The 15,424-nt window shown below is 43.2% G+C and overlaps 1 protein-coding gene and 1 long non-coding RNA gene across 9 annotated transcripts in view; one reads left to right on the top strand and one right to left on the bottom strand.

The window, feature by feature from the left end:
* Positions 1-15,424, top strand: part of rhobtb1 (Rho related BTB domain containing 1) — a 213,823-nt gene that overhangs the window by 58,533 nt on the left and 139,866 nt on the right. For 2 of the 8 annotated variants that reach the window (XR_015760962.1, XM_087999110.1), the window contains exon 1: positions 3,719-4,080. The exons of 1 other annotated variant lie outside the window; for it this stretch is intronic. The gene's annotated coding sequence lies outside the window, so the exon portion shown is untranslated. Of the gene's footprint in view, positions 1-3,718; positions 4,081-5,213; positions 5,343-9,917; positions 9,938-10,548; positions 10,828-15,424 lie in introns of those variants that run through there. 5 more of the 8 variants (XM_043712319.2, XM_087999107.1, XM_087999109.1 and 2 more) reach the window with 5 other exon arrangements.
* On the bottom strand, positions 7,793-11,277 carry LOC122561031 (uncharacterized). The gene is made up of 2 exons (XR_015760963.1): positions 10,741-11,277; positions 7,793-8,423 (listed from the first exon to the last, which is right to left on the bottom strand). It is a non-coding gene; the product is annotated as an uncharacterized LOC122561031 (long non-coding RNA).

Genomic DNA, 15,424 nt, shown 5'->3' with positions numbered 1-15,424 from the left:
GCTGAGTGGTGACCTTATAGAGATTTATAAATCATGAGGGGCATGGATAGGGTGAATAGCCAAGATGAAAGTGAGTACTGCAGATGCTGGAGATTAGAGCCAAGAGTGTGGTGCTGGCAGCATCTGAGGAACAGGAAAATTGAGTTTCGGGCAAAAGCCGTTAATCAGGAATGAGGCTGGGAGCCTTGGAGGGTGAAGAGATAAATGGGAGTGGGGTGGGGCTGGGAGCAAGGTAGCTAAGAGTGAGGAGAAAGTGAGGTCTGCAGATGCTGGAGATCAAAGTTGAAACTTTATTGCTGGAACAGCACAGCAGGTCAGGCAGCATCCAGGGAACAGGAGATTCGACGTTTCGGGCACAGGCCCTTCCCCAGGAATGAGCAGAGAGTGTTCAGCAGGAGAAGATAAAAGGTAGGGAGGAGGGACTTGGAGGAGGGGAGTTGGAAATGTGATAGGTGGAAAGAGGTCAAGGTGAGGGTGATAGGTCGGAGTAGGATGGAGGCGGAGAGGTCAAGAAGAAGACTGCAGGTCAGGAAGGCGGTGCCGGGCTGGAAGGATCCGGCTGAGACAAGGTGGGGGGAGGGGGGATGAAGAAACTGGTGAAGTCCAAGTTCATCCCCTGCGGTTGGAGGGTTCCCAGTCGGAAGATAAGACGCTCCTCCTCCGACCGTCGGGTTGTTGTGGTTTGGCGGTGGATGAGTCCAATGACCTGCATATCCTCGGTGGACTGGGAGGGGGAGTTGAAATGCTGTGCCACAGGTTGGTTGGGTTGGTTCGTCCGGGTGGCCCAGAGGTGCTCTCTGAATCGCTCCGCAAGTAGGCGGCCTGTCTCCCCAATATAGAGGAGGCCACACCGGCTGCAGCGGATGCAGTAGATGATGTGGGTGGAGGTGCAGGTGAATCTGTGGCGGATATGGAAGTTTCCCTTGGGGCCTTGGAGAGAAGTGAGGGGGGAGGTGTGGGCGCAAGTGTTGCACCTCCTGCGGTTGCAAGGGAAGGTGCCGGGGGTGGTGGTTGGGTCGGTGGGGGGTGTGGATCTGACAAGGGAGTCGCGGAGGGAGTGGTCTCTACGGAAAGCTGATAGGGGAGGGGAGGGAAATATATCCTTGGTGCTGGGGTCTGTTTGGAGGTGGCGGAAGTGACGGCGGATGATGCGCTGTACATGGAGATTGGTGGGGTGGTAGGTGAGGACCAGTGGGGTTCTGTCCTGGTGGCGGTTGGAGGGGCGGGGCTCAAGGGCGGAGGAGCGGGAAGTGGAGGAGATGCGGTGGAGGGCACCGTCGACCACGTCGGGGGGGAAATTGCGGTCCTTGAAGAAGGAGGCCATCTGTGTTGTACGTATTTTGAACTGGTCCTCCTGGGAGCAGATGCGGCGGAGACGAAGGAATTGGGAGAATGGGATGGCGTTTTTACAGGGGGCAGGATGGGAGGAGGTGTAGTCCAGGTAGCTGTGGGAGTCGGTTGGTTTGTAGTAGATGTCCGTGTTGATTCGGTCGTCTGAGATAGAAACAGAAAGGTCTAGGAAGGGGAGGGAGGAGTCCGAGACTGTCCAGGTGAATTTGAGGTCGGGGTGGAAGGTGTTAGTGTAGTGGATGAACTGTTCAACCTCCTCGTGGGAGCACGAGGTAGCGCCGATACAGTCATCAATGTAGCGAAGAAAAAGATGGGGGGTGGGGCCAGTGTAGTTGCGGAAGATGGATTGTTCCACATACCCTACGAAGAGGCAGGCATAGCTGGGGCCCATGCGGGTGCCCATGGCTACTCCTTTTGTTTGGAGAAAGTGGGAGGATTGGAAAGAAAAGTTGTTCAGGGTGAGGACCAGTTCGGTCAGTCGAAGGAGGGTGTCGGTGGAAGGGTACTGGGTGGTACGGCGGGAAAGGAAGAAGCGGAGTGCTTTGAGTCCTTCGTGATGGGGGATGGAGGTGTACAGGGACTGGATGTCCATGGTGAAGATGAGGCGTTGGGGACCGGGGAAGCGGAAATCCTGGAGGAGGTGGAGGGCGTGGGTGGTGTCACGAACGTAGGTGGGGAGTTCTTGGACTAATGGGGACAGGACCGTGTCGAGGTATGCCGAGATGAGTTCGGTTGGGCAGGAGCAGGCTGAGACGATGGGTCGTCCGGGGCAGTCAGGTTTGTGGATTTTGGGCAGGAGGTAGAAACGGGCGGTGCTAAGAGTGCAATAGGTGGATGGAGGTGGGGGTAAAGGTGATAGGTCAGAGCGGAGAGTGGTGCAGATAGGTGGGAAGGAAGATGGACAGATGGGACAGGCCATGAGGATGGTGCTGAGCTGGAGTGTTGGAACTGGGGTGAAGTGGGGGAAGAGGAAATGAAGAAACTGGTGAAATCCACATTGATGCCATGGGGTGGGCGGATCCTGAGGCAGTGCACTGGTTGTCCCGTTCAGATCCAAATTGTGTCAGTCTGAATATGGTTCGGAGTCCATGTGGGATATACTGGTACAAATGCAAATTTGTACTAGTTGTACAGGACCCTCCAATCTTACCCCCTAGCTCCACCCCTATCTCTTCACTCCCGAGGCTCCCAGCCCGATTCCTGATTAGCGGCTTTTGCCCGTAACATTAATTTTCCTGTTCCTTGGATGTTGCCTGACTGGCTTTGCTTTTCCAACACACACCTCTGAATTGCTAAGGTGTTTTCTCCAGAGTAGGGGTATTCAAAACTAGAGGGCATAGGTTTAAGATGAGAGGGGAAAGTTTTAAAAGGAACCTAAGGGGCAACGTTTTCATGCAAAGGGTAGTGCGTGTATGGAATGTGCAAACAGAGGAAATAGCAGAGGCTGGTGCAATTACAACATTTCAAAAGCATCTGGATGTTTATTTGAATAGGAAGTGTTCTGGGGCAAATGGGCCAAATGCTGCCAAATGGGATTAGATTAATTTAGGATATCTAGTTGGCATGGACGAGTTGGATTGAAAGGTCTGTTTCTGTTCTGTACACGTCTATGACTTTATTAAGGACATTTTATAATGCCAGTTGTTATTGCGAATCAGCTTTCCCAGATCAATGAGTAAATAAGACTGTCCATTAATAGAACTGGACCATTGTCCTAACATGAGATTAGAAGGGCAATGTGTTTCATGAAGAAGAGGTTTCAGCTGGTTGAAAGTTGCACAACAGAATTCATGATGTTAATTATAAACAGATATTGTGTTGAACTTATTACTGAACCAAGATATTCAGTCTCTTGCTGCTAACTACTTTGCAAGAGTGAAACAAAACAGTGTTTGAATGTTGTATTTTTAAACTGTGTTTGCTCTGATCTCTGGCTAATGCTATTACCCTGTTATATTCTTATCTTAATTAATATTCCATTTCAAAGTGCATCACACAATCAGACAAATATTGTACAGCCACAATTATAATTGTCATTAAATTGACACAACGACTTTTCGAAGGTTTAGTCCAACCTTTTATGAAACGCTTTTTTATTTGTAATTAATTATTTTTCCATCTCTAATGTCATTATTGTAAGGTGATGGTCATTTGAAATATCTTCTTTGTGACCCTAAAGTCGAGCAAGCGATTCAAACAAAAAAAAGGGCAGGTTACATCTTTATTGCTGACAGTCAGAAATTCGGCTGCTTTGTAACTATATCCAGCTCAAGGACAGTAAATGTAAGGCAGGCGAAATATGACTGTTCTGCAGCAACACTGATACAAAACAGCCGCTCACTTAATCTTTACTTTTATGAGAACGTCATGCAGGAGTGCAGTAATCGCTGAAGTATAAAATCTGATGTGGAGATTTTGTTTTGTTTTTGCAAGAAACTGACTGGAGTCACGCACAGAATCACCAACTTTTCAGAAGGGCGTTGCAAATAATGTAACCCAAACTGACAGCATCAAAACTGTTCCAAAAAAAAAGGCAGGAAGCTTTAATCGGGGCCCGTTCGTTTACAGTCAGCAGAGACGAGCTATTGACGTCACCAGAACTGATGTTGACCAAGACCACATGTGGAGCTCATGTCCTCAGCTTCAGAGGAGAAATTACAGCATGGAACAGGCTGCACTTAACACAAGATGTTTATCGGGGAGCAAAAAAGGCCTTCTGACATATTTCAGGTCTGTTTGGGATGGATTACTTCCTTTGGAAATGGGATGAAATGGACAGAAATGGCCCTAACGTGCAGAGAGCACTTGCATATCGATCCCGCAGTATATTTATAGCTCAGCCTGTTTATGTTGCCAGTATATTTATCTCTTGGTGTGTGTTACTGTATTGTTCACAAAGTGTACAATACCAAAGGTAATTGAAAACTGCACTTAGAATTATATGGAAAAGTAAACATACTGTTTGCTAGCGGTATCAATTGTAAGTGCACTGAAGCAGTTGTACGAAGGTTTATCTACATGGGACCATGGTTAGACACTGAAAAATCGCTGGGGCAATTTGGAGGGATGCTAATTTGTTCTTTTCCGTCTGACTTTAATTCACAGGACTATTTCCAGAGCCCTTCACGTTTAAATACTTAAGGCTGGGTCGCGTGGTACTTGTAAAAGTTCAGAGAACGATATAATTCTTCCAGAATCACAAAACAGGCATGCTCAAGTGAGAGAAATGTATTTTTTTAAACAAAATAAAAGAAGTCGATTCGTATACTCTGAGAGCCGCCCCAGTTCCATCGGGTTTCCTTCCTCAAGTGTGAGATGAGACTGGAAGCTGTTCAGATCTCGTCGGGAAAGGGGGTTGAACGAGCCTTTGGCAAATAGGGAGGGCTGGGGGCATGGGGAGGGAAGACCAGGCTGATTCTCGCTTTCCTGAAAACCGAACCTGTTTGAAGGTACTCTACAGTGCGCTGATCTACAATAGTAGCATCACCCTCAAACTCTTGACTATTTCTGATCGATTAGTATCTTGGTAGTAGATTCTCGCGAACAGAAAAATAGCTCCACTCATCTGAGGTGACGATATTAATAGGACAATAAACACAATGTCTAAATAACCCCAAACACACTTAATTCTAAATGATCCATGTCAATTATTTATGCTGTGGTGCTCACAGGTCTCTGGTTGCCTATTATCTTGTCCGCACTTGCACTCACTACATGTTCACCTCAGCAGGGTCAGTTGGACATGGATAAGAATGAGGCAGCAAGAATGACCTTGCCTTTATTCTGTGAATGGCTATGTTAGCCAGCCTGGAACTATGTCCACGCAAAGATCATCGAGTTGCCCTTGCCCATTCCATTCTGTATGGTTAAGGTCTGTGATGCTGAATTTCATCCAAAAGTTGCAGCTCATTCCCTCCAGCTGATTTCTTATTAAAAGGATAATCCCACCCTATTCATGAAAGTGGAGCAGAATTCTTCAATGCACTAAGAATGTAAGTAGACCAGCATTTCATGCGAGAACATACATATGTTAGTTCCTCTCATTTCCAACAAATTGGATTTATGAGATGTTAATTCTTTTTGTCACTTCACAAATGCTGCCAGACCTTCCAATTTTTTTCCAGCTGTTCTTTTTTTAAATTTCAGACCTCCAGCATCTGCAATATTTTGCTTTTATTATAATATTGCACTTTTGTAACTTTTATTAATGTTTTTAGTATCCTTTGGTGTGGTTTACACTTGCATTGATAGAGGAAGCAATTTGGAGCTATGCTGTTATATGCACATTTTTTTCTGGTCGGGAAAAATGGAGCTTTATGCATTCAGACTGGAAAACATGCATAGAACTTTCTCTTCTATGTTTGACATGTCTTATGATTGGAAGAAAGCGGGGGTGGGGGGTTGGGGGGGGGGGGTGCAATCAAATTTTCCTCAGCCTCATCAATGGAGCTTTTAAAAAGATCAGACTCTGGTTGCAGTTGGAATTGGTTGATTTGATTTTAATTTGCATTGTGTATAAATACTGGATGCAATGGAAACTTACACTGAAATATAAAATGTGTAGAATAACTGACCTATAATTATACAATTAAAGTGCAAATAAGAGAGAGTTGGCATAGTGGTAACATCATGAATTAATAATCCAGAGGGGGCTGTGGGTTCAACTCCCGCCATGGCAGCAAGTGGATTTAAATTCAATTAAATAAATATGCCTAAGAATGGTGACCATGACAACTATTATCAGCTGTTGTAAAATCCCATTGGGCTCACTAATGTCCTATCAGGAAGGAAATCTGCTATCCTTTCATAGACTGGCTTACATGTGACTCCAGATTCAATTAATATGGCTGATTCTTAACTGCCCTCTAAAATAGCCCAGTAAACCACTCAGTTCAAGAGTCACAACAGATAGGCAACAAATGTGGGCCTAGGCAGTGATGCTCACATTCCTTGAAAAAATAAATGAAGTAAAGGTACAGCTATTCCATTATAATTACCACCTAATACTTACTTTCATTTTCTTCAATTATCAAAAATACTTACGACTTTCATAGAACAAACATCCAAAGATACTTTAAAGGAGATCAGGAAATTTTGAGAGAAATTACAAGAAGTAACTGAAGATGCTTTTGAAGATACTGAGGATGAGGAATATTTTTAAGATTGGGAAATGTGTCAAGATGGAGGGCTTGAGGAAGAGTTGTCCAGTGTATTAGGGCATGCTGACGGCTTGATGCATAGATTAGAAGTTGGGATACAGAGGGTGTTAAGTGGACCAGAGAGATGGAACAGTAGGTGTACACTGAGTTTAATACTGGAAAAGTTAACCAGTGTAAGGTAGTTCAGGGCTAAAAAGGCAACTAAAACTTGAATAGGCTTTCAAGCCTGATGCAATGGAGAGTGGGAAATGGACTTCAGTGAGTACTAAGTTGATAGATGTGTTGGCATTGCATATCGGGAGCAGAGTTCTGGAGAATTTAATTGTTTGGTTTGGATTTAACTGTCTGTCATCTGAATCTGTCCATTTTTCTGTACAACCACATCTTTGATCATTCACCTTTAATCTCTATTTTCACATTTCAGCATTATATAAATAGAACTTGTTGCCAGTGTAAGATAGAAATTGGGAGAATAATATGTAAGAAATCAAGAGAAACTACTTCTCATAACTTCTCTCCTGCTGTATTGCCTGGTGTTTTCCAATCTCCTTCAAAATGATTTGGTGGATTTGCTTTGCAGCAGATGCAATGATGTGTCGATGAGACTTTCAGTAGCAATGAGGTTAAACTGAAATACAGAGGTGATATGAATAGGTGGAAGTAGATGATCTTGATGATGTATTCAAGAGTTAGAGTTGAAGCTCAGTTCAGAGTTGAACTATATTTTAAAGTTGCATATGGTCTCTGTGTAGCAATCAATTCCTTTACTCCAATACAGGGAGTCGTGACTTTGGTTACCTGGGCCCTAAATCTGAAATTCCCTTCCTAAACTTCTCCATCTCTTTACATCTCTCTCCTTCTTTAAGACTTCTCTCATACTTCTTTGACCAAGCTTTTGATTGTCTGATCAGCTGTCTTCATGTAGTTCAGTGTCAATTTTTGTCTGATAACGTTCATATAAAGTGCTTTGAGATGTTAAAAATTACAAAGGCACCATATAAATGCAAGTTTTACTGAATACATTGTCAGGTTAAGTCTGAATGAGCAGTCAAGAATCAGCATTGGAAACACATTTGTCTCATAAGGGCTGAACAGAGTACTTCCATATTTTCAAAAATGCTAAATAGTTATTTATACTGTATGTATAGTATGGGTTTTATTGTTAATATTCTTCAGAAAGATTCCATCAATGATCTTTATGAGGAGATCTGCCTTGGGCTTAGTTCCATAAAATTTTTCAGATTAGTGTTGGCCATCAATCATCATATTTTCAAACAATTACGACAGGGCAATATATTGGTTTTATTAGGTCTGGAAGTGTTTAGTTCCAAATACTGTAACCTCAGTACATTATTTTAACTGTCATTTAAATGTAAATTATTTCCATCTGTTCGTTTACATTTGATATTTTCAGTTCAGTCCATAAGGACTAGACTCAGAGCTGGGTCTTCTTACAAGAGAAAAAACAGACTTTGGAAAGCTTTGATGGAGTTATTTAAAATAAAAGGACCATCTTACGATTGCCTTTCACAACCTCAGGATGTTTCAAACTTTTTACAACAAACAAAGTACAATGTTTTTGTTAAGGTGTGGCTATTGTAATGTAGAAAATATGGCAATAATTTTTTACACAACAGAGTTCTACAACAGACTGAGATATGTGACCAAATATTTAGAAATATTGGCTGATAGATAAGTACTGTATTGACCAAAGCACCAGGAATGGAAAAAAATTAAGAAATAGAAGAAGCCAGCGTTTTGGCTGCTTGAGCCTGCTCTGCCATTCAATAGGATAATGGCTGATCTGATTGTAGCCTTAACTCCAACTTCCTGCCTGTTTTATAACCTTTGACTCCCTTGCAGGAGTACTCCTTACTCCTCCTTGAAGTAGTACAGTGGGTTATTTATTTCCACCTGAGAAGGAAAAGAAGACTTTAGTTTAATATCTTGTTTAAATTCAGCACATTGACAGTGCAAAAACACTGTATTATACTGGACTGTCAGCCCTGGAATATAAGCTTAAATCTCTGGAGTGGGACTTAAACTGACAATGTTCCAGACTATTCACGCCTGAACGATTAACATGAAATGACTTGACCTGAAAATATTTCTCTTTTTTTAGAATGAACCAACAAGGGAGATGAGATACTAAGCAAACTAGTCATTACAATAAATCAGAATCATTCTACAAAGCAAACATTAAAGCTATTTATCAGGTATAAATATTTGCAGGAAACAATTAGCAGGCTGTGTGGAAACAGTATCAGTCCTGCATCTTTTTTGTTAACACAACAGAATTAAGGGGAGAGGAGGAAACAGGCCACTGCTCAAATATTTAAGCAGTTTATAAATAAAAAATACATTTAGTTTGAAGAATGGTTGATTAGACTGTGTCACATAATCTTTGTGAACCTCTACAGTTCGATGAAATATGTTTGCATTCTGTGACCCCTTTTAATGACTCTGCCATTTGATAATTACATTAAGATTTAATGTTTTGCCCTGGGATGCTGATAGCTTTTTTTTTGGTTTGCAATTATTTTTCTATAACTCGAGGCAGCTGGTACACATACCAGTCTTTTGCAAAGTAATTTTAAAGCTGGATGAAATCCCATTCACAAAAAGTCTAATCTTCAAAGGTGGTGACAATACAATGAAAGAGGTAACAATTAGTGGTACCTGAAACCTTTTCTCGTCTTTCAGTGTAGTCCAGACTGTAAGACTTAACTGAGGAAGCAATAATCCTTTAATGCCTGTGGGTGACAGACGTACTTCTGTGAGTCTAGTCCATGGCTGCAGACAGAATTTTGCCTCTTAATGAAATTTGACAGCTACAGCCTTTGGTGATAAGGGTGTCTTGTAAGTGACTGAAAAAGTGGGTCAGCGATTGCACAGGCATAGTTTAGCCATTGTTAATGGAATGTAGCGGTGTGTATCTTGCAATCGCATTGTCCTCTTCCACGAATAAAACATTTGCAATTTGTTTCTTTTTGGACACTGGATTTCGCGTAATTGCCCTTGGAAGCGGTGATCATCCGAAGAAATATCGATTTTCAAATTGGTTAAATTCTCCTCCAAATTGGCAAATGACACAAATGCTGAAAATGTGTTGCTGGAACAGAAGGGCTTTCCTGAAGAAGGGGCTTATGCCCGAAACGTCTATTCTCCTGTTCCCTGGATGCTGCCTGACCTGCTGCGCTGTTCCAGCAACACATTTTCAGCTCTGATCTCCAGCATCTGCAGACCTCACTTTCTCCCCAAATGACACAAATGATAAACATCAAGTAAAATGACAATCCTGCGCAGCGTCCCTTCTGGACACACAAAGTCACTTCGTTTACTCAAAACTAACAGTCCTGCCAAGTTCATGATTGTTGGGCTAATGGTGGACTTAAACAGAATGCGTTTGCAACATGTGCAGAAAGTAGGTAAGGAATTTGACTTTTAAAAGTTTTAAGTATACCTTTGTTAAGCAAAGAAAACCCCAATAACGATATATTTGCACCAGATATGTATGGATGTTAATGTTCCTTTGCTTTTCAGGATAAGCAAAGCCGGACAAGATAAACACGAATTTTCTTTGATGTGTACACTTGCACTCGTGAATTACTCAGTGCACGATGCTATTGCTTATGTTAGACGCGATAACTGGACGAACATGCGACACAACGACGTCCGATACTACTCAGGGGAATCAGAATATTCTGTGAGGCTCAGGGAGGCATGGAGCTGTCTCACAAGCCTTGCCGATTAAAAGTGAGCTGCATGTTAAAGGCAAGCAGTGCACAAACGTATCAGCAGGGGTGTTGTGGGCTTGTATTGTCCAGCACCGGCTAAACAAAAAGCAAGAAGGATAGGTTTCGCCTTGGTCTGGCGCGAACAAGACTTGTCACATCCTTGCCCGCTCACAAAGCCATTCAACAAGAGCTACACCAGCGCGCACGCTTTTCATGAATGGGGCCGGGTGGCAGGCGCTGACGTCACAAAGAGTCGCGCGCTGGCTCGCGCCCGGGTCTGAAGTGGACGGTGGAGGCCGCGTGCGCCCGGTCGCGCCCCCCCCCCCCCCGCGTCATAGAGCCGGCGGTGGCGGAAACTCATGCCATCACTGTCCCTTGTCCACTTTGACAACGGCTGTGAGGGGAGTGGCGAAGGAGAGCAAGTCCGAGCCCAAGCAGCAAACGGAGGCAGAATGAACCGAGAACTCTGACTGGGTGCCCCCCCCCCCCATTACCTTGCTGGTGGTCAGGAGGCCGTGGGGGGGGGGTGGGTGGCCGGCGAAGAGAAAGGGGCGTCGCGGGCTCTTCTTGAGGAGACGACGGTAAGAATGGGAGCCAGATTAAACCCTCAGGGAGTAAGTCACTCAGCTTCGTGGAGGTGTGTTTTTAAAGCTGCTGAAAGTTTGTGCCATCGTTGTCGGAGCGGTGACCGGGGCGCTCAGGTTTGTCAGGGTAAATTTGTTGTTGTTTGGGGTTGAAGGGGAACGGCTCTTCAGAGGCCCGCGCCACTCCCCCCTTCCTCCCCCTTCCCCATTGGTCCCTGGGGGCAACGGGCAGCGGCGCGCGCTCTGTTATGCGTTACTGTGGTAACCGCTGCTGGGCAGCGGCCAACATCTGTCCTGGCAACACTGCAGCCTTGGACCACAACTCCAGAGTGATGAAAGGATGGATGGGGGTGCATCGGAAACACTGCCCCTCCCAGCTTGACCGTGCCTGAGGCGGGCTGTCAACCTCCGTAAAAAGATCGCGATCGTCCAGTTTACCCTTGACGGGCAAGCCCGGGGTAAATTCCCCCCAACCCACCCCCACCACCTCCTAGGAGTTAGGTGCAAATAGCTTTTGTTTTAAAAAGTATTGTGCCCTAGTTTGCAGGTTCAATGCAGAGCCACTACTTGCTAAATCTTTCAACTTGGCGCGCTGTTTTTTTTTAGATAAATATTTATTGTAGTTATAAAGTTTGTCATCGGAAATAATTTGTTATTTCAGTAATTTCGTATACGTGCTAATTATGTTAAACCCTCATGTGTTTTCCTTTATCGAACACTCCTATCTTCGTTACATAATCTGCGCAAAATATCTGGCATACATTGTTCTGATCCTAACGCTTTCTGGATGTGGGAGCATCTTTCGAGAAGTGAATAGAACGAGTTAATTACATTCGTCAACTCGTGGTGGGATCGTCCATGAAATTATCAAGAATTAAATTAAACTGTAGTGAATCTTAAAGTTGCATTCCCTCGTGGCCTCAATGTGGTGATCCACAATAAAGCGGCGATAGAAGTCATCCTGCAAGGCAGTGTGTTTACAAAAAGTTATTTCAAATCAAGTGCTTAACTGTTACGAAATGTATTGCTCAGAGGACTAAGTCAATACTTTAAGTGCACTTGGCAAATACCTGTGGTAAAGTTGAATATGTGAAGAATCTCACTGTCTATTTGTAGGAATTAAAGTTCAGTTTGACTTGTCTGTGATAGATACACGTGATATTAGTCAAACCATAGTTTACTTTAGAAATTAAATTTAATATCTTGGCCTTGACAGTACTGTGGGAAAAACCAGATTCTGGATTATTGGTGCTGGAAGAGCACAGCAGTTCAGGCAGCATCCAAGGAGCAGTATGTTTGAAAGTCCTTGTTCTATTTCAAGTGGCACTGATCCATTTGTTTTCATTGAGTTAATGCCTCTCCGCGGTGTGGTGGGGGAGATTCGGAGGAATATTTTGAGTGTACCAGTTGCCCAACAGTATAATTTAGAAGTTTTGTATAGCATCAGAGGAATGGTTTGCTATAGGAGGAGGCCATTCTGTCCATCAATTACATGTTCTTTGCAGTTGCAACTCTCCTAATTCCAGTCATAAAAAGTATGGAAAAAGGAGCTGGAAAAGCACAGCCGGTCAGGCAGTATCCAAGGTGCAGGAGAATTGATGTTTTGAGTGTAAGCCCTTCAACTTGTGCTCAAATGTTGATTCTCCTGCACCTCGGATGCTGCCTGACCGGCTGTGCTTTTCCAGCTCCACACTCTTTGATCTCCAGCATCTGCAGTCCTCACTTTCTCCTAATTCTCGTCCCAGCCCCTCTTGCCTTAGCATTGCAAGTATTTCTTATCAACAGCTTTTTTTTAAATCTGCTATAGGATCGAGAATGAATGTCAGATGTTGAAATGCAAGATCCATGCTTCCATAATATTTTGCATCTTATATCATTTATCTTTTATCACTTTCAAAAACAAGTGGTTGATGGAAAATCAGCAGAGCCAAGAATAATTAATGTTCATGAGGAACAAAACAAGGAATTACCGTTGGCATTAAGTGTGACACCTGTGCAACTGTTAAGTTATTGAGCAATAAACTTGGGACTCTTGTTTTCCACATACCTCAGCCTGTTTTATTTCTGCCAGCTTGCTCTTCAGGGAAAACACTTCATGTACAAGAGTTCCATTAGGGTAATTAATTGTTAACACCAGTGGTAATGTTTAAAATGGAAAGCAAGCCTTGCTCAACTACTGATGCGTTGTTGACCGCCATTCTTGATGTTGCAGATAATGTAGTCAGTAGTTTATTTGACCGATTATGGAAAAGTGAGTTCAATCTATCGATGTTTACTTGAATGCAATATGATTTTGTTTAATTGTTCCACTAGCACTGTAACCATTGAAATAAGAATAGATAATGACTGTGTCTGATGTCAGGGCTAACCAAGATCCCAGGCTCAGGACAGCTGGGTGAAATGCAATATCAAATGAGGCTGCTAATTATTGTTATAGTCACAATAACTACAACAATGTTTGTGTCGGCTGCACTAAGGATATCTGCATTGTATCCAGTTTGTTGTCCACAGAACATCTGGCATGTAATATATGCATTATTCAAGTTGGCCACCAACCTCTCCACTATCATCATTTGAGAATAGCAAATACACTTCTTCAAGTCTGTCTCATGTTTGATCAGGGGCGGCACAGTGGCTCAGTGGTTAGTAGTGCTGCCTCACAGCACCAGGTCCCAGGTTCAATTCCAGCCTTGGGTGACACTGTGGAGTTTTCATATTCTCCCCGTGTCAGCGTGGATTTCCTCTGGGTGCTCCAGTTTCCTCCCACAATCCAAAGATGTGCAGATCAGGTGAATTGGCCATACTCGATTGCCCATAGTGTTAGGTGCATTGGTCAGAGGGAAATGGGTCTGGGTGCGTTACTCTTTGGAGGGTCGGTGTGGACTTGTTGGGTCAAAGGGCCTGTTTCCACACTGTAGGGAATCTAATCTAATCATAAATTGTGCTCATATTTCCATTGTTGTGTATTAACTAAAGAATTGTCTATGGATGTACAAAACTGATAGCATGTCATGTAGCAGCTCTTCAAAATCTTTCTTAGTTAAAGGAGTTTGAAGAGTGGAAGTTTGGCTTGACTGCTTTCATCAGCTGTAGCTTAAAATGTTTACATCTACTGTACACCAACAATGGTGTTATATACATGTATAAAGAAGTTGATTATTGAGCATGTGATAGTTTCTACTTTAAGATCCTATGTTATCTAGACTGAGGAGGACTGTTGGTTAGCTAGTTGACTAGGTTGTGATGCAGGGTTAAAGCAACAGCATGGGTAAAGTTCCTGCAATGGCAGAGGTTACTTTCTGAACCTGTCCCCTTGTCTGAGGTATGGTGACCCTCTGGTTAAACCACCACCACAGTCTCTCAAATGGAAGAGTTGCCCTATGGTCCTATGGCAACTTTACTTTTACCCCACAATACAAACTTCCAGGGTCATAACAGTTTGCCATCTGTTATTTACTCCATTAAATGCAAATCCTCACCTTGCATGTCATTGAACAAGTAGTAAAACTAAGATAGAGGAAGAGTGTTGATGAGCAGGAATTAGCCACTGAACCAGCAATATTGCAAGGAAGACAGAAATGCTTTTCAATTTATGCCAGAACTACTGTAGTTGTTTAAATTTTCAAATAATAATTGCAAGATACCCAAAACATCACTTGCAGTAATCATTTGTTAGTCCTCATATTATCCTTTTTCTGTTTTTTAGGCTCCTATTTTCTTTTCAAGAGTGTTGCTGGAAAAGCACAACAGGACAGGCAGCATTTGAGGGGCAGGAGAATCGACGTTTTGGGCTGGAACTCTTCATCAGGAAAGGCATAAAACGTTGATTTTCTTTTTTTTTTTTGTTTTTTTTCCTGCTCCTCGGATGCTGCCTGACCTGCTGTGCTTTTCCAGCAACACACTCTCGACTCTGATCTCCAGTGCCTGCAGAACTCACTTCCCCCTATTTTATTTTAACCAGTGACACACACACACACATTCAGCATGGTGTTATAATTGCTTATTGCTCTCATCCATTGGGTGGTGTGCTAATAGAGTTAACAAGATTTTCAATCACATGTCCTCTTTTCTGCTTGTGCTTGCTTTATATGTATAATCTGAGCACTGTCTTGTAAAACATCCTTTTTTTGCAGATGATATTGTGATGGGGATCTGGTATGCTCTACACACTACCTTCAGTGAGGGACTGTTCAGTGGCATATGGTCTCTGGACCCTGGAGTGCTTTTTGTTTCCAATATACTCCCAATTGACTGAAGGGAATCTTCAATTTAATTAATTGTAAAATTCAAAGGGCACTAATTCTAATTGAATTCTAGTGGATGCCAGTGCCAGCCTGGACATGGTCTACTGGGATTTAGGCAGCATTGGAGTGAAAGCCACTCTTACATTTCCTTCAGTATTGGGAAAGTTTGGTTTCATATTGTGTTCAGACTTTTCTCCTTAAGGTTCATGACTTGTAAGGATTCACCAAACGAGCCTGTGAATGAGATCCAGGATCAAAGGTTTTGGAGGGTTGGGGAAGGAAGTCTGTTTGAGGATGGAGGTTACTTGGCTTGAACTAATCTTCTACCAAATATTCTTGACATGGAGAGT

Source organism: Chiloscyllium plagiosum, unplaced genomic scaffold (assembly GCF_037043375.1).
Source record: "Chiloscyllium plagiosum isolate Xiang-an unplaced genomic scaffold, Cpla_swu_hap1 HiC_scaffold_22, whole genome shotgun sequence".
NCBI classification, from domain to species: domain Eukaryota; kingdom Metazoa; phylum Chordata; class Chondrichthyes; order Orectolobiformes; family Hemiscylliidae; genus Chiloscyllium; species Chiloscyllium plagiosum.
This window is presented reverse-complemented; position numbering and strand designations above follow the sequence as displayed.